This window comes from Alligator mississippiensis, chromosome 6, assembly GCF_030867095.1.
Source record: "Alligator mississippiensis isolate rAllMis1 chromosome 6, rAllMis1, whole genome shotgun sequence".
NCBI lineage: Eukaryota > Metazoa > Chordata > Crocodylia > Alligatoridae > Alligator > Alligator mississippiensis.
The window spans coordinates 86850301-86869938 of record NC_081829.1 but is presented as its reverse complement, the minus strand read 5'-3'; positions in this window follow the sequence as shown (position 1 = coordinate 86869938).

Below are 19638 nucleotides of genomic sequence, written 5' to 3'. Positions count from 1 at the left end.
CTCAAGGATTCCATTTCGAAGCACTGAAAGGAGAAGAAGGTGATTAGGAACAGTCAGCATGGATTCACCAAGGGCAAGTCAAGCCTGACCAACCTAGTTGCCTTCTCTGATGAGATGACTGTCTCTGTGGATGTGGGGAAAGCAGTGGATGTACTATACCTTGATTTTAGCAAGGCTTTGATATGGTCTCCCACAACATTCTTGCAGGCAAGCTAAGGAAGTACAGGCTGGATGAATGGACTGTAAGGTGGACAGAAAACTAGCTGGAGCATTGGCCTCAGAGAGTAGTAATCAATGGTTTGATGTCTAGTTGGCAGCCAGTATCAAGTGGAGTGCCCTTGGGGTCAGTTCTGGGACCAGTTTTGTTCTGTATTTTCATCAACGACTTGGTAGATGGCACAGAGTTGCACCCTCAGCAAGTTTGCCGGTGACAGTCCCTCACAATGAACAGGGACAAACTGAGATATGTGCTTTAGTCAAAAAATACTCCATGAATTGGTCACAGAATTGGACCTGTGTTCTGACATAATAAAGCTGGCATCAAAATGTCATTATGGCATCCAGAGGAAAAGCCATGCGGGATCTCATCCCAGGTATAGAAAACCAAAGGTTCAACTGGAATAGTCTAGATTGCTGCTCTTCTATGGAGAGAGGTCACGTGTTGTGGATCATTCCTGTAGTACTAGTTTGCAGTGGAACCCTGCACTGAGTCTGGTGCTAATTTTAGGATGAGGTGGGTGTGAAAGAACACCATCCCCGCCCTCTCTTTTTGGATTGTCTGTTCCCCCCCCACTGCCCCGCCCATGTGTCTATCACCCCAGTTGCTAGGCAATTACCTGATGGCCTATGGGATCCCCTAGGGAGGGGAAGATTCCCTCTCCCTGTGGCCAGGCTACTGTTAAACTTCCCACCTTTGACCTGGGAGGGCAGTCCTCAAGGTGGGGTTTGATGTTACTCAAACTCACAGGTCAGCATCAGTGATGCTCAGAAAATACCTGATGTTGGTTGGTCCAGGTGGTGAGGTCAGAAAGGTTATAAATAGGGTCTCTCCATGTTGGGGGACAGAGAAGGAGACATCTTCTGGTCACTGAATCAAGCTGTGTACCTCCACAATCCTCTGGACACTGCTGTGAGTAACTTATCTGAATTGTAGCTAGCAACTTAGACCTAAGTGTTCTAGACATGTACTGGAAGAACTTACTTCTAAGGGCCCTTATACTGTTTTGCTCAAGGCTGTTTTCTTTCAGAATTCCTTTTGGTTTGTATTTCTACGCCCTCCCTCTCCAATCAATAAGGCTATCTATCATGGCAAGCCTGGCAGTAAATGCTTGAGAGGGATTGGGCAAGACTTTTTGCTCCCTTTGTTGGCTGACTAAGGGAGGTTACTTTCTATGCTTCAGGATAAAGGAAGCACCCCAAGATCTCATGGTCAGTTAAGCACTCTCAAGGTCTACAAGGCCTGTGTACCCCGGGGGCGCCGGGGCATAGAGCCTGGACAAAGACCTGGTGGTGGCAGCGGTTACCCCAGGCTTATGGGTGTGCTCCAGGAAGGGGGTCAGCCAGATGTAGGTGCCCCAAGGGAGGTACTTGAGGCTTGGTTTTTGGTCAGGCACAGAGGCAGGTGGCTCCACACAGGAGCACCCCCTACTGGTCTGCCACAGTTATTACCTCCTAAAGCCAGTGTTGGAATACAGAATATTGTGACAAGAAAGTCCCAAGGATGAGGTTCAGATTAGGGTGCAGATTTCAGGTTCGAGCCTGAAACTGTTCTGGGGTTTAAGCATGATGCTTCTATATTGCTAGGGGTTCTTATGAAATTCAAGTTAAAAAATGTCTAAGCTGTTAAGACATTGATAACATATTGCTGTATGTAAGAGTGGAGAAGACCTAATAACTACCTTAGTTTCTATATCTATGTTTATACAATCTCTTGCTATATAAACAATATACATTTTTATACAACAGTGTACATTTTAGCCTAGATATTAATTTTGACCTGAGAATCTCTAATGCTTTCCAGTGGCTTAGACATTTACCCTATCCTTACATCCTTGGAGGCGTTCAAAATCTGGCTAGACAAAGCTTTGGCTGGGATGATACAGTTGGGGATGGTCCTGCTTTGAGCAGGGGGTGATGACCTCCTGAGGTCCCTTTCAACCCTAATTTTCTATGGTTCTATTATTCTATGTTTTTCTTTAAGGTCTTTGTCACTACAGGATTTGAGTAAGCCTCTCACCCATGTAAACAGTGTTGCATCAAATCAGAATCCCAGTACAAAGAACCAGACTCTTCTATCTCTCCCTCAAATTGGAGATGCATAAGCATATACCTTCATTTGATGTCAATGGAAAAAGTACTGTTGACTTCACTGGGAATCAGATTAGATTTTTTGGATGCATTTTGCTTGGGAGAAAGAGATAACTTGTGATGACATTTTAAGTAACTCATTCTGAAACTTCAAGATGCACTTAGAGGAATGCTTAATATTTTAATTGAGTTACTTCACTTTTAAAGTGTGACACACAAACAGAGTAATCTGCCTTTACAGTCATGGCATACAGCTGTACACCAGTGTATATCGCCCCAGTCTAGGGGAAAGTTACTCCTCAGGGAAGTCAAAAGCAACAACACACTGGTGTAATTTAGACAAATGCACAAGTCAGTTTTATCCTGGGTTAGCTGTTTGCTCAGTAGAGGTTATTTTCTGCCACTTCATAGCTAGGTGTTGTAATAACAGCTAATATGAACAGCTGACTCATGAGAATTGGTCCTCAGGACACCAGAATAATTTACATACATGTACAAACTGATGCTAATTACACTGCTGTAAGTTTGTCATGTGTTTGCACTTTTCTCCCACTTTGGTTCAAATTGATTATTTGTTTTCAGAGTTCACTTAATGGATCATATTATTGGAGTCTGTCCTATTTCATACAGGGGGTGTGCATGGAAGCATGAATGTCAGAGGATTAGTTTTGTTTGCTAGTCTTTGCATCCCTATTAGCACTGGCTAAAAAAATGAAAAGCTAAAGGATTTTCTTCAAGAGCTTACCAGATGTTGTACAAGAACAAGCTACAAGGAAAATAAGACTCGAGTTAAACCAGCACTAAATTTTGGAAAAAATATAAACTTCATACTTTAGGACTGAAACAAATTGCTAACTATTGGGGGTTATGGTTAATGTGTGAGATATCTTTCATTCTCCTTGAAAGCAGCAAGGCTGACAGGATTTTGGAGTGTAGGAACCACTAGTCTGGCAATTCGTATAGTTTTGTGCTCTTAATGGAGAACTTTGATTATTTGCTTTCTATGCTAAGTTACGCACTCTGATTATCTCCCCAGTGAGAAATCAATTCATCAACATTTTGAGCATCTTTGCTTCACTACTTAAACTCATTTAAAACTGAACTAACCCCATTAATTGGTAGGCACTACCTACGTGCTACATTTTTTTTTCTGTCACACAGTTAAAAAGGCCTAAGCCGCTATTTTCATTTGGGTTCATGACTCTCATCAAATAATAAAAGTTATCATCCAGCTGCAGGTAACTAAAATATTTACTAAAGTAAAAATATTAACTTTTAGAAAATGGGCAAGATTGTGTTGATCACATTGAGAGTTCTTTGCAGTTGTTTCACTGATTTAGGTGAAACTACTTAAGGAGTAAGTTACAAAGTAACATGTGTAAAGAAATGCATTCTAACCAGAGGTTATAAAATATTTTTTTCTAAAAATTACAGATGTGTAATGAAGATATAAACAAATATCAGCCACCTGCTCTGAAAGAAAAGGAAGAGAGGAAAATATGTATGGATCTATATGCAAGCAGTCCCCCTAATTTAAGGAACTGAACAATCAAATCTATTTCTGTAGGAATAATTGCTTGCACTCAGATTTGTGAAGCTGCTGGGATTTAGAGCATTTTCATGTATATACAACTGTTTCCTGAGTTCTTGTGAATACTACAACTTGCAAATTATCCTTTCTTCAAGGTTGGAGGGGTGATGGAAAATATACCTCTTTTGAACACTCTCACACATTACAGCATGGAGAGGTCTTATAGCTATTAATAAGATTGGAGTTGGCGGTCCTTAACATGCATTTTCTATCATGCATATGATCTTGAATGTTGCTTTATAATACTCCTCTTTCTCTTGAGAGAATATGTTATCAGTTTAATAACCACTTACTAGAAAAAACAAATCATCTTTGACCAGTCAGATATTCCCTGAATACACCTCTGCCTACTTGAAAGAAGTATCCTCAGTCAATCTGCTTAATTATATCAATTAGATGAACACACAGTCATCATTTCAAATGAGATGCAATATGGGTTGTGAAAAAATATTTTATTGGAATGAATATAAGATGGACCATAGACCTTTAGAGGGGAGATTATATTAACTGCAAAGAGATGCTGCTGGTACTTCAGTCAAAAGATGGAAATTTAAATTTTGGATTTTGAGAGGATGTAGAAGAAAGAAAATCCATTTAGCAATTGCATTTACTTCTCCTTGCTGCTTTAATACCTGGTAAATCCCAGACACAAACCCCTGTTTCACTAAGTAGCATAATTCACTTTCAATTCAACACAGAAGCATTTCAATATGTAGCTGGAAATATTTTGGTTAATAAAGCAAAAAATATTAAATATCTGATGATGTGCCATTGCAAGTGACAGTCCACTGGTTATTCTTACCAAGATACCTCAGTTGCTAACCATGGTAAGTATTTAAGAAGGGATTTTAGTTATTCTTACTTTATGGAGAAAACCTATTGAAGTCTTGTGTAGGATCTGTTCTAGCATCTATCAAAATCAGTGGAAAAATCATTGACTGTGGCTGGCTCGGGATCAGGCACATAGTCTGCATAAGGTATTAAATTGCTTTGGTCTGTTTCCTCATGGAAGAGGAAATGTTAATTGGATCAGGACTTCTGGGATTGCCTAGAGCTTTTTGCATGTGCAATGCTGGATCTAAAAATGACAGTACTTTTAGTTGTGGTAAGAAGAAAAATTGATTGGGACAAATTTCTTCATCTGTAGAGAGAGAGGCTAAGCAGCCTCAGCATTTGGGAATACTAGATGCATCTTGCCAAATATCTGGTAGCAATGAGGCAAAGTTGCATTTTGATCAAACCCTGATCATTTGGCATCACACTTCCACAAGGCAAAATTCCATCTCTGGAAGAAATAGCACAGGGAACTGACTCATTTATATTACTTGGAAAAATGACCAACACAATAAGAAGCTGAGCTGATTTTTTGGTTTGCTATTTTGCTATATTTTTTACATTGTTGTTCATACTGTATTACTATAATCCAGGATTCTGCATGATGGCTTTTAAACACTGTAGTATCCAATCCAGCACTACCACCATTTCCAAATCATTACAGTAGTAAATTTCAGAGATTGGGCCACATTATTAGCTGCAATCTGTTGCATTAACATTCAATGAAATGATCAATTCCCCTGAAATTCAATTCAGATACAATGTAAAACATAAAAGCCACATAAAAACATGCATTTGCAAGCAGTACCAAAAACATACCAGACTACCCAACAGCAAGGGGTTGAAAGCATTTATTGTTTCATTGTTACTGCAATAGCTTGATTTCGCTTCCTGACACCCATTGTGATTTGGTTCTTTGCAACTTGCTTCTGTAAGAGAAAGTATGCCTATATTACTTCTGCTGTGCTTTGAGACCCCAGCTCCAATTTTGCTCTGCATGCCAAACTTGGTAATGGGATGGTGAAGCTTTGGGAGTGGCAGGGAGAGGCGCCTCAGAGTGGCTTCATTACCTAATTTCTGGGTTTGGTGTGTATAAAGTGCGAGGTGGATCGGTGAGTCATGTTGCTTTGTAGTGCTTTCAAGAGCACAGGAAAAGTGGTGCATATGTACACCCCCTGGCCACATCCAGTCAAGCCTGGATGTTTGTTTCCCTGGGGACAAGTAGCAGTGGCACAAAATGTGCTACTGCTACTTGTCCCCAGGGAACGCCTGTGTCATGTGCTTTCTGGCCCATGGCAGGTTATTCTGGGTGGGATAGGGGAGGCTGGGGCCAGCAACTGTACTGGCCCAAGAAGCCTCACCTGGGGGCCTAGGGGCCTCCTGGGGCTGCAGCCATGGCAGGGAGCCTGGCCAGCAGCCAGAGTATGGCTCTGGCTGGCCAGGCTTCGGTTTTGACCACATGTGCAGCTCCGCTTTTTTTTGCCTTTTTTTGCCTTTTTTTTAACTTGTTTTTGGCGTTTTTCATGCTGCAAGGTGGCAGCACAGGAACCCTCTGGATGTGTGGTGTGTGCCACTGCAGATGGGTCTGTGGAGCCACCTCCTGCATGGGCACGGTTGTCTGGACACAGCTCCTGAGATGCTTCCTATGCATCAGTGCAGACTATGCTGTAATTCTTTAAAAAACACATGGACAAGACAGTACCAGGCCCTATAAGGTGGCAGATGAGGGCAGAGGAGGGGGCATAGCCTCAGTTCTTTTTGCTTGGGAAACACAAAAATTTCACAGGTCAAATCCTTTAACTAGTGTAGGTTACCATTGCTCCATGAATTATACCAATTTATACCAGCTGAAGATTTAGCCTCGCAAGCCCAGTGGCAACTGTTAGAAACTCTGCAGTTGGCCTTGTGTCACCCAGAACCAGCCAGCAAAGTGGGGGCCATTCTTCAACCTTTGAAATGGTGCAACAGCAACCTTGCTCCAACAGTTGTGCTGGAGGCAGGCTCTGTGAACCTGATTAGTATGTCATGCTTTTGTAAAGTTACTGTTGTTAACTCTTTAGATAACTGACCCTCAAAGCCCCACTCCATTACTTTTGTGAACTGTGTGACACCTCATTTCCAAAGCTAATTTATTTATCACAATACTTGCTTCCTTGCAGAGGGGGGCAGCGCTGTGAGTAAGGGAGCAGCCAGGCAGAGAGAGCCTGAGCCTCCCTCTACCTGTTTAGCTCCTCACCCTTGCTCATCTCCTCGCGCTTCCCGCAACACGCTTCAAAGGATTTTGCGGCACCCCAGGGTGCCCTAGCATGCTGACTGAGAATCACTGTTTAGCTGTATATCATGTAAAGTAGGAGGGATCATTATGACAAACCCCAGATAATGCCAGATACTGCATCAAACCCAATATTTTTTCTGTAGTGGAACAGATCTTTTAAAAACCACTTTCCACTTCAAAGACTTCACGATATACTGTACCTGCCATGTCCTCTGGTAATTTGCTCCAATGGTAAATTATTCTCACAGTAAATAATAGGCACCTTACCTACAGTTTGAATTTGTCTAGCTTCAACTTCCAAGCACTGGAGTTTCATTCTCTGGTAGATTAAACAGACTTTAAGTATTGGATATTGGCTCATTTTGAAGGTATTAAAAAGGTATCAGTAGAACTAATTCTGATTTACCTTGGCATAAGTTAGAGGAGTATCAGAAGTCTGTATTACAGCCCTATAATATTCAGGTACCTATTCGGAAAGGCACGCAAGGCTGATGAATAAAACCAGTGAAACTACATACATGCTTAAACGCTGGCACATGATGAAGTACGTGATTGACTTGTAACCACACTTTAGCTTATAGTTTGGGTTTGATGCTCCTAGGAACATAAAGAAGTATTATACTGGGTCAGATCAACGGTAAATCTAGCCTGGTACCCTGGCTTAAATTGTGGCAGAAATGGATGCTATACAGGGACAGCATTGAACTGGATACCTCTAGAGTGATCTATCCCCTATTCAATATCCTCCCTGGCATCCACAATTTATTGTTTAGAGATGTCAAAGGAAACATCTCCAATCCTTCTGTTCATTAGCCATTAATAGGTCCTTCACGCATGAATTCATTCATTCCCTTTTTGAACCTGGCTATGCTACCTGCCTCTACCACCTACTGTGGCAATGACTTCCACAAGTTACTATTCATTGTGTAAAAAAGTACTTTTTCTTGTTAGTTTTAAACCTGTCACCAACTAATTTCAGTGGGTGCCCCCTTGTTCTAGTATTCTTTGACTTGGTGAACAAGAGTTTCCTGTTCACTTGGTCCATACCCTCATAGAATCATAGAATCATAGAAATAGGGTCAGAAGGGACCTTGTAGATCTTCAGGTCTGACCCCCTGCCTGGGCAGGAAGAAAACTGGGCTCAAATGACCCCAGCCAGGTAGGCATCAAGCTGCTTCTTAAAGACTCCCAGGGTAGGAGCCAGCACCACTTCCCTTGGAAGTCAGTTCCAGATCCTAGCTGCCCTGACTGTGAAGTAGTTCCTACGTATGTCTGATCTAAACCTACTCTCTAACAACTTGTGGCTGTTATTCCTTGTTAACCCGGGGGGAGGGGGGGGGGCGCTAGGGGAAGCGAGGTCTCCCCCAACCCCTTCTGGTCCCCCCTAGTGAGTTTATAGATGGTCACCAGGTCCCCCCTCAGCCTTCTCTTGTGAAGGCTGAACAGTTTCAGGTCCCGTAGCCTCTCATTGTAGGGCCTGCCCTGCTGTCCCCGGATCATGCGGGTGGCCCTCCTCTGGACCCTCTCAATGTTGTCCACATCCCTCTTGAAGTGGGGTGCCCAGAACTGGACACAGTACTCCAGCTGTGGCCTGAGCAGTGTTGTATAGAGGGGGAGGATCACCTCCTTGGACCTACTTGAGATGCACCTGTGGATACACAATAAGGTCCAGTTAGCCCTGCTGACCGTGACTTCGCATTGTCGGCCCATGTTCATCTTGGAATCAATGATGACTCCAAGATCCCTTTCTGCCTCATGATTTTATATACCTCTATTATATCCCCCTCCCCGCTTCAACCTTCTCCTGAAGAGTCCTAGCCTTTTAGTCTCTCCTATTGTAACTGCTCCACCCCCCTGATATTTTGGTTTCCTTTCTCTTTGCCTCTTCTAAATCTACTGTATTCTTTTTGAGATGTGGGGACCAGAATTGCACACAGCATTCAAGATGTGGGTGTACCAAGGATCTATATAACGGCAAATTGATGTTCTCTGTTTTGTTTTCAGTTCCCTTCTTCATTCTGCCCAACATTTTATTGGCTTTTTTGGTTGATGCTACACATTGAGCTGGTGCTTTAAAAGAGCTATCTACAATGACTCCAAAGTCTCTTTCTTGAGTCCGGACAGCTAGTTCAGAACCCAGCATCGTGTACATGCAGTTGAGGTTATTTTCCCCCCGGTGCATTACCTTACACTTGTTGACACTGAAGTTCCTCTGCCATTTTTGCCCACTCACTTAGCTTGATGAGATCTTTCTGTAGTTCTCCCTCATTAGCTTGTGACTACCCTGAATAAATTGGTATCATATGCAAACTTGGAGATTTCACTGTGAACCTCTCATTTCCAGGTCATTGATAAAAATGTAGAACAAAGGGCCTAGCACAGATCCCTGTGGGACCCCACCTTTGACCTCCCTCCATCCTGAAAACTGACCACTTATCCCTACCCTTTGCTTCCTATCTTTTAATTAGCTTTCAATTCACAAAAAAATTCTTCCCTCCATTCCCATGGTAGTGTGTTTTTAAAAAAAAGCCTTTGGTGAGGGACCTTATTGAATACTTTTTGAAAATCCAAATATATTGGGTGCTGACAGATGAGCAGGCCCCCTCTCTAACTCATGGAGCTTTACATAAAGCACCATGAGTTAGAGCAGTCCCCCCCACCCCCCGATCTAACAGACATTTGTCCATTGGGTTGGGAGTGCTGGGGTGGAATCCAGTTCCACTTTGGAGCTGATTGAGTGGAGGAGCCCACCTGCAGTCTCTCTCCCCTTGTCCCATTCCTGCTCCCCACCCCCTCCCTAGCTCTAGTGCTGTCTGTAGGAAGGAAGCGGGGAGAAAGGAGGGGGTGTGGGCTGGGGTTTGCCTGTCCTGAGGGGGGAGGGGGCTGAGAGGGCTCCAATCCACCCACCCTCCTGCAGCTCAGGCTGGGCAAACCCCAGTCTGCAGCTTTCTCCCCTTCTTCTAAAGCACTTTTAAAGTGCTCTGCAGCCATGCATATGTATCACAGCACAGCTGTAGAGCTCATCCAGGGGACCAACAAATGTCACTTGTCAGCACCCAGTATGTCACCTGGATTCCCCCTGTCCCCCTGCTTATTAAAACTCTCAAATATACTCGAGCAGATTAGTGAGGGAGGATTTCCCTTCCCAAAAAAATGTTGATTCTTCCCCAGTAGATTATATTAATTCATGTGACTCCTGATTTTATTCTTTATTACTGTTTCTACCTACTTGCCAGTGAGACTGGTGTGTAGTTCCCAGGATTACCTCTGGAGCTAATTTAAAGATGGGTGTTATATTTGCAACCCACCAATCCTCTGGTATGGATGCTGTTTGTAACAATAGGTCATATATTATTGGTAGCAATTCTGCAATTTCACGTTTCAGTTCCTTCAAAACTTTTGGATGAATGCCATATGGTCCCGGTGACTTATTAGTATTTAGTTTATTGATTTCTCCCAAAACTTCCTCTGTTTCCACCTAAGTCTGATCCAACCCTTCAGACCCATCTGCTAGAAAGGATTTTGCATATAGAATTACTTAGTTAATTTATTTATTTTTAATTTAGTGTTAAAATCTTAAACATGTCCACATTCTTCAACAGCAAAGTTGTTAATAGTCTCTTTTCTTTGTCCTTCTGAATTATAATTCTACTGCTATGCACAGAATTGACATGAAAACAAATCTGATTATATAAAAACTCCAGAATTCATTATGTTATATTTTCAGGCTATTGAACCTACAGTCTGTTAGATTTAAATATAGGAAAAATTTCAGTTTGACAGAAACATCCATTTTGAACATAGCAATTTTCATTACAGTAATTGCATTTATATATTAAACAGCTCTGCCTCAATTCTCGTCACATCAGAATGATGAATTAATTAGAATGTTTATTCACTAAAAAATTGGAGATATGCTATTGAAATTCCTTGACATAATTACACACTGCATTTATTATTCTGTAGCACAGTTTTCTCTTCTTTTGCAGCTAGTAGCACCTTGCTTTGGGTCCCCGATGCTGGGTTTGCTTCCTTCCATTATTATTCCAGTTTGATATTAAAATCTTGCTTATGTAAGTATTCTTGCAAGGGATCCTTGGACAAAAGTTGATACCAGCTGAGCACTGCAGAATATCTAGAAATCCCCTCACTCCTCCCTAAGGTAATCAAAATGCAAATCCTGTGTAACTTTTATTTGGACAAAAGTCTAGATTCACAAAAGGACCTAGCCCCTTCACCTCCTAGCCCCTGGAGAGGAATTCATAAACTTGAACTATAAATTCTATCTATAATACATGAGGAGACTTTGGTGCCTGAGAATGAGATTCACAACAGCTAAGTTTGAAGCTGTAACTTGTGTTGAGCAGGGATACATTTAAGCTAGCCAATAGGAAATGTCACGGAAGGATGTATTTTTAAATCCTCTTCTCTCTTGATATTTTTGAACAGCACATGAGTTCTGAGCTGTACTTCCAGTTGCTTGTGACAAGGATAAAAAAAGCTAACAATAGAACATGTGATTTCAGTAGTACATTGGTTTTCTATTTCTGTTTTTCCTTTTGATTGGGAATTTCTCGATCTCAGTTTACCTCCCCTATTTTGTTTTGCTTTCTATAATTTTTTATTGCTGATTTTTCTGTTCAGATGATGAAGCAGCTGATTTAGAAAATAGAATAATCTTAAATCTAAGCCATTTGAAAATTCTCTTATGCAGGGGAAGTCCTGCACTGGTGGGCAGTGCTAGAGGTGGACATCCTGGTGCCAGGGCAGTGTGTAGATCATTGGACTGCAATTCTTGCTGGGTCCAGTTTGCTTGTACCGTACGTGGAAGCTGACAGACCATTGATTATATGTTCCCCCTAAAATGCTGTAACTTTTTTAAGGTCCCAAAAATGTGTCACAAACAAATTAAGATGAGTTCCTTGCCATAGGGAATCTTGATTTGAGATGGTGCTCTACAAGGGAGGAACCCAAGTACACAAAGGAATAGGCATGGAGAAGAATAGATTAAGGGTTGCTAAACCATTAAAACATACATATGTATGTCCTGATGATTCAGGTTTTGCTTCATAACCATGGATCCTCATTTTGTCTAAAGAGAAAATGAAGCAATTCAGGGGATCTGTACTGTAAGCAGCCAGGTGAACTGCCTTCCTGGAACTGAGCTTCTTCAGATTTACTGAGGTCAGGCCCCAAACAGTCTCTGAAGCATTTTCCAATTTCACCCCAGTTAATCAATTGCTTTCTGGATTCATTTCCTGTCTTCTACATTCAACATGTTCATAATCCTTTCCTATGTTATTATCCCTTTCTGAATGAAGGGTCATGCTGAGTTTAAACATTTCTTAAAAGCTGATTGTTTCCATTACGGTATACAGGGAGATATTTTTTAACACATTGGGTGCATCTATGCATGCAAATGCTGGGTTTACTTTAGAGTAAACGTGCAGGGAAGCAGAAGCAGATTGGTTGCTCATGGCAGCAATCTGCTCCCACCCAAACCAGCCCTGTACCAGCTTTAAGCTCCACGTGTGTGCAAAATCAGGGGCTGGCAGGGAGCACGGGGCTAGGAGCTGTCTCCTGGAGGGGGCTGGGAGATTGCTCCCTACCCCGGAGAACTGCCTACTGCTGGGTTGGGCCCTGCCACTTGAGCCTGGGTAGGGACAGTGCCCCCCTGCCCTGGCAGCAGGGGGCTCTCAGGTCCCGCTCCACAATCATGATCATGGAGCAGGGGCTGGGAGCTCCCTGTTGCCAGGGCAAGGGGATATTGTGCTTGCCCACGCTTCAGTGGTGGAGCCCGTCCCAGCAATAGGCTCCAATCTACCCACCCAGAGAGGCAGCTCTCTGGTGCAGGAAGCAATCTCCCGTCCTTTGCTTCCTGGCTGGCTGGGAGCAAATTTGCTCCTGGTCGGTTGTCTACAGGTGCCATACTGCACAGTAATTACTCCCAAGTAAATTTGCTGCTTGTATTTACAGGTCGCAAATTTACTCCTGATTCGACCAAATTATTACGCAGTGGCTGCGTCTACACGAGATGCTGACTGCACAGTAGCTTGTTACTACTGTGTAGTAGTGTCATGTGGCACAAAGTGTAACGTGAAGCTACTGCACAGTAGTAACAAGCTATTGTGCAGTCAGTGTCACCTAAAAGCTGTTCAGCGATGCTACTGTACAGTAACTTTAGTTACTGCGCAGTCATTTAGTACTTGTGTAGTCAAGACAACTGCACAGTCAGCGTCTCGTGTAGATGCGCCCAGTAAGTGTCTGCACATGTAGACAGTAATACTTACTGTGCAGTAATTTCCTCTAATCTTGAGTAAAGTATCTCCTGTAGATGCTCCCTCTTTGTTGTAAAAAGAGAGGCCTTGATCCTGAAAATATTTTCATGCTTGTGCACTTTTAAATACATGATCTGACCTATTGGCATTATTGCAACTGCTTATGACCTCTGAGTTAAGCATCCACATAGGTGTGTGCAAGATCAGAGCCCCCAAATGTTTTGCTTGCTGTCGCAGAATCAGAGTTAGCTCCTGTTTTTGTCATAAGGTGATCCATAACTTATATCTCTGTCATACTGATACGTGTGCACCTCACAAACAGTGATGGAAGCTCTGTATATGCAAGCTCATATTTGCCCATATTATTTTTAATTTTGATGAATTCTCTGATGTTTAATGGTTGCTCTGAGTGGCACCTGACTTTCAACCACACCCAATCATACACGTAAAACAAATACTGTAGCAATATTTTCCAGACTTCAGAAAACGATCAGTTTGGGTGTTGAGGAAATATGCTAGTTTGCTCATATTTTATCTAACCCAGTTTGAATAACACAGTTGGGAGGACTTTTTTTTATCCCTAATCCTCTAGGTATAAAATAAATTTCAGAAGGGGCGTATTTCTTTTCTGATAGCTTTTATGCTTGGCAGTCCAACCAGTAGACAGGAAAATCATAGACCAGTAGGAAAAAATGGAGGATATACACTCTTGTATTGTCAATATCTATTCAATGCAAGAAATTTTAGAAATCTAGAGCATAATAAAAAGACTTTTCAAACTTGAATATAGACTGAAGAACAGGACACTTATGAGTTAAAATGTGCACCTGCTGTGAGAGATGATAGAAGTGAGGGAAAATAATATTACATTTGAAGCAAATAAAATCCTCTCTAAAATAAACAACTCTTGAGAAGGAATTAAGCAGTCTTTCTAAAAGGGCTGAAGCAAATACATCATTTGAAACACTTGAACAGATAAAATGTGTGAAAATGTGACTTGAATTGTTATTAGGCATTTAGGTGGAATGATGTGAATAAATGTACAGTTTTCAGTTTGCAGATAAATCAGGTGCAGTACTGGCTCGGTTGATTCAGCCTCCATAAAAAGTGGCTTTCTTAGATTTTTATGACAATCTTCATGCACCCAAGGGAGGATGGATACTAAAAATACCAGAAGATACTTTGCAAATTAAGGATTCCTGTAGTGTTTAACATAGGAGGAGACAAACAAAACCTCAACAAACAAAATGGTTGTAAGTAAAGGCATTCACCAGCATTTATTTGGATGGGAAGAGGTATTAATAGACTGAACTCTGAAAAAAGTCAAGGCAGTGACGCATTCAGATGTCACGGTGCTAGGTAGTGGTGTCATAAAGACATAGATAGACCATAGGTAGATTAGTAAGTAGCCCAATGCTCCTTTTGTCTATACAAATACAGGTCTTGGGAAGCTTTCCTATTGGTCATATTTGTTTTCTGTACGTCAAATGGTGCTCCTCAACCTGTGGCATATGGAAAGAGTGAAATGGCTTAAATAGAGAGATACTGTTGCATGGAAAGCAGTTACAAGAAAGCCTCTGTATCAGGCTCCTCGTGAGATATGGAATAGTATTGTAAAGGGAATGAAGGTGGAGAAGGGATGTAGTAAAACACTGGCAAACTGTACAGCTCTTTTAACCACATGAGAAGCATGTGTGTTTCTGCACCGTGCAGCTGTGTTGGAGGAAATGCTTTTGTATAGGCCCTACACACGGATATTGGGAGTTTTAGGAAGAGGGAGACCTTGTTTTGTTAATGGTTATAAACATCCTGTGGTTTGAGTTATGTCAGCGCTGCTGAGAAAAACAGGAGCTTGTATGGGCCATCATGCTAATGAATGCACCAGGTCCCCGGGTCCCGTTTTATGTTTTGCTGGATGAAGTGGATGTTAAGGCCTTTATCAGAACAAAATTCTCTTTCCCTTCCTGATGCATGGAAAAGTAGCTTGTTAGCCCCCAGACAAGAAGGCTTAACACATTACACAGAACAGGAACTTCACTGAGGAATGAAAGTAAAAAACTGAGAGTTTGCAACTGGCTGACAGTATTGTCCTCACTCTGAAAGCCTGCTCAATCTCTCAATGCAAGGAAAAAAATTAGCAGTGAGTCAAAGAAACAGCATCCACATAAACAAAACCTGGAGAAATTGCAGAGTAATTTTGTTTCACAATGCCTAAAATTTTCTTCGTGTCTTATGTTGGGATTATTCCTGCACTTTAACTGGAGTACAGGCAGTTACTGTTACTCTTCTCAGAAATATTATGCCTCTTAATACATCATTTCACTGGTTAAGTTAACATGTAGTGCTGTAATGGACATTTTATTTGAAAAATAATTTGAGCGCAGCCTAAGATTTAATGAACCATATAGAATTGTACTTTGATTTTCCTATACTGTAGCTACTAAGGCTAAGGATCCTTGAGGCAGCATTTTCTATTAAAAAAACAAACCCACCATTTTTAATTAATGTAGTAAAGTGATCCTTTCCTCCAGATTATCACAAATAGGGCACATCTACACATGCAGTTAATGGGACTGAATACATTCTGGTGCAATATGAGCCAGAGTAAACTAATCCTGCATCTCGTGTAAATGCACCCACTGTGTAGGATGTAATAATTTTAATGTAAGGTTTTCATTCCTGTTTAGTGATTAGCTGAGGAAACTGTTTTAATGACTATGAACAAATATAGTTCATGACATGTTTTTAATGACGTATGGCTATTCTTGAGACCAGGAAGCTTCCATGAAATGGGAGCAATTGTTCAAAATGGTGATCTTTTGGTTTAAGGTTTCTCATGGAAAATTTGTCATGGCTTTTGATGTTTGTGAAAAATCAGCAAGCCATTTTGGCTGCATAAGGTGTGCTTGTGAATATGGAATAAGCTTCACCAAGGTTTTAGGTGCCCTTCACGCAGCAGGTACTACCTCTTCCACTTCGGAAAGTACCCTAACCATTGGGCACGGGTGAGAGCAGGGCACCCTCCACACTTCCTGTTGAAGCTGGCTTACTGGGCAGCCCAGAGGAGAAGACATGGACCCGGAAGGAAAGGAAACCAGATGGAGCATTGCTCAGAGAGATATGCTTTGCTTTATGAAGGGAGGAGGTCCTGGCTTCTGGCCCCCCTTCTCCCCCCAGTGCTGCTGTTGTCATTTGCATTTAATAATCATTGGATAAAATGGAGAGATGCTAATGAAAAAAGCTTCTGCCATACAGGGTTCAGGGGTCCCTTACTTAACATTTGAGTCGTGCACCCTTGCACTGTAGATGACACTGCCTCTAGGCACAGCTTTTGATGGAGGCATTGACAAGCAACGCTCGGTGACCTAGGTATTCTGTCTGGCTGAAAAACAGGTCTATCTAACTTTGGGTCTAGCACAAGCAAAAAGTGCATAATGATCCTGCTGACTGAAGTCTCAGATTTTACTGACTCCAGTGAAAAACAACCCTATATTTCATGCACATCTTTGTTCTCCACAAAGAATGGGGGCAGGGAATAATTGATCTTAATACTTAGAAAAAGATATTGCATTTCTTCTATAACTTGACTCATACTACTAGCAGACTAAGATTTTTAGTATGCAAAATCTGCAAGAGTCAAAGAAAGTCAATAGAAATGATTTAGAAGGGGCATCACCTACAAACCTTATCTGTATGGGTTACAGCTTCTGATACTTGAGGGTTTTTTCTTTCAGGTGTTCTGCCCTAATACTGTAAGATACCATTAGGTTCCAACATCATAGAGCTTAGAGTAATGATTTTTGTTGCTTATGTTTCAGATCAACCCTGAAAGAAAACAAATGAAATTGGAATGCTTTCAGCCTGCTGTCTCAGACCCTCTTAACTAGGTGCAATGGCTAAGTACCCGAGAAATGCAAGCCCATCACATAAACTTAAATACAGCCCTAATTTCCATGAGATAGAATTCTGTTTAAAAAGAAGCATGGTATTGCAACGTTAAATAAAAGACAAGATGTGGCAATTTAGGATTAAGTTTAAATTCAGGTTTCTTATCACCTAAAAATTAATGTGCACACTCCCACTAAGAGATGTTGAGTGATTTCAGTGGTGTGTGTTCACCGTCTCTCAGGATAGGATATAAAATGTGACCATTATTTAGTAAGATACAAATAAAATCATAAATCCTGGCTGGCTGGCTGGATCATATAACATTTGGAAAAACATTATACATGGATATTGTATAAGGTAAAATATCAACAATTTTTAAAAACTGTTGTTTAAAAGGAATACATAAAAAGGTATAAGATATGTCAGAGCTTATTTTCCCAATGAAACCAGAGATTAGACTCAAAAGAGCCTTTGAGACTTTGGCAGCTAAATGTGATCCTATTTCATCTTGCTTGAGTCCATTAAAAAAATGTTAGTGTAAAAAGTGAGTGGTTCTTCTTCCTGCTAGCTGCTTTGCTTTTAACTTAATCTTAAGGCTATGACAATGGCACATTACAGAAGTAGACTCCTCTATTTTTCAGGGACTGAAGTAAGAGGAATAGGATTCCATTTAGGTGCCCAAGTTTACTTAGGTGTCTAATAGGTAGAACAGGATCTGGTTCAAAGGGAAGTCTTCATGTTACCATGTGAATAAAATATACCCATTAGAAATCTAAATGTTTTGGATGTCAGGTGGATGCTTTTCCATAGCAGAGCTGGTTAGGATATGGGAAAATCAATGGGTACCATGCTGTGCCTGGACAGAGGAATAAAGAAGTGCTGAGTACCCCAGCCCATTTGTGCTGCAAAGCACCAGTAGTGTGGGTTTTAGAATATTCTCCATGACCACTGTAACTCCTCCTTAACAAGTGCATGTGAGGGACAATAGCAGGAAGTGAGCAGATCCTTTATTGTCCCTCTGACATGATGCATAGTTCAGCTGCGTTAGTGCAGTAAGGGAATTAAACGTGCAATATGACTAGGTAACCTTTGCATCCTGGGAACCTGAGAAAACACTGTTACTCTCTGGGTGCATCTACATGAGATGCTTAGCTGCATATTAGCATAGTTTACTGCAAGTTACGCATGTGCATCTACATGTGCATGTGCTTATTATGCAGTAAACTTCCCTAATCCCGAGTAAATTTGCTACCTGCAAATTCAAGTAGAAAATTTACCTAAGATTAGTAACAGTGCAGTCAGGTTCATGTAAATGACTGACCGGGAGCAAATCTGGCCATCCACCAGGGGGTGGGAGGTAGTGTACTGCCCCTGGGAGCTGCCTGCTGCTGGGGCAGGCTCTGCCACCGGAGCCTGGGTGGGGACTATGTTCCCCTCCCCTGGCAGCAGGGAGCTCCAAGCCCCCAACTCTGAGATTGCGATAGGGGAGCGGGGACTGAAGATCCTTATCTCCTAACCTCCCACTTCCCCATCACAAGCGGGGAGTGGGGGACTAGGAAACCCTTATCTCCCAGCACTGGCACCATGCCTGTGGGGCCGGTTCTGGGAGATAAGGGTCTCCTAGCACCAGCCCTTGGTTATGGAGCCAGTTCTGGGAGCTCCCTGCTGGTGGGGGCAGGGGAGCCTGTTCCCCACCCAGCTCCACAAGCATGGAGCTGAGGGGAGAACAGGCTGGGGAGCTTGTTCTCTACCCAGCTCTGCACTCATGAAACTGGGCAGGGAACAAGCCTCCCAGCCCTTCCCTCGCCAGCTGTGCACTTGCAGAGCTGGGTGGAGAACAAGCCCCAGCCTGTTCCTCCCCGCTCAGCTCCAGGATCACGGCGCTAAGCAGGGAATAAGCTGCCCAGCCTCTGCCCAGCGTGCAGGGCTGGGGCTGGGAACTGTCCTGGTCAGGGACAGGTCCCAGTCCCATGCCCCGATCAGGTGACTGAGGCATGGGGCTTGGCTCTGGTGGGGCAGCTAGCAGTGAACTAGCTGCTAGCTGCCCCATGGGTGGATTGGAGCAGGGGGCTGGGACCTGCCTCTCCCCTGCAGCTCTTTCCAAGTCCCCTGCCCCTGATCAGGGAGCCAGGGCCAGGAGCTCCCTGCTGCTGCGGCAGGGAGACCTTGTATCCGCCCCAGCAGCATGCAGCCCCCTAGGGCCAGGAGACAGCTGTCTCCAGTGCTCCCTGCCAGCTCCAGGGCTAGCACCCAGCTGGAGCCTAGATCTGCCACCAGTGGTGGCAGGGGCCCATTGCAGGGCTGAAGAAAATGATGCAAAGAGCAGCAAATCTGCTTCCTAATCCCCACATGTGTACACTCCTGCCCGAAAGTACTTACTCTGGAGTAGTTTACACCAGAGTAAATTTGGGCCAGATCAAAGGCATGTATAGATGAGCCCTCTGAGTCATCCTCTGGTTTCTGCT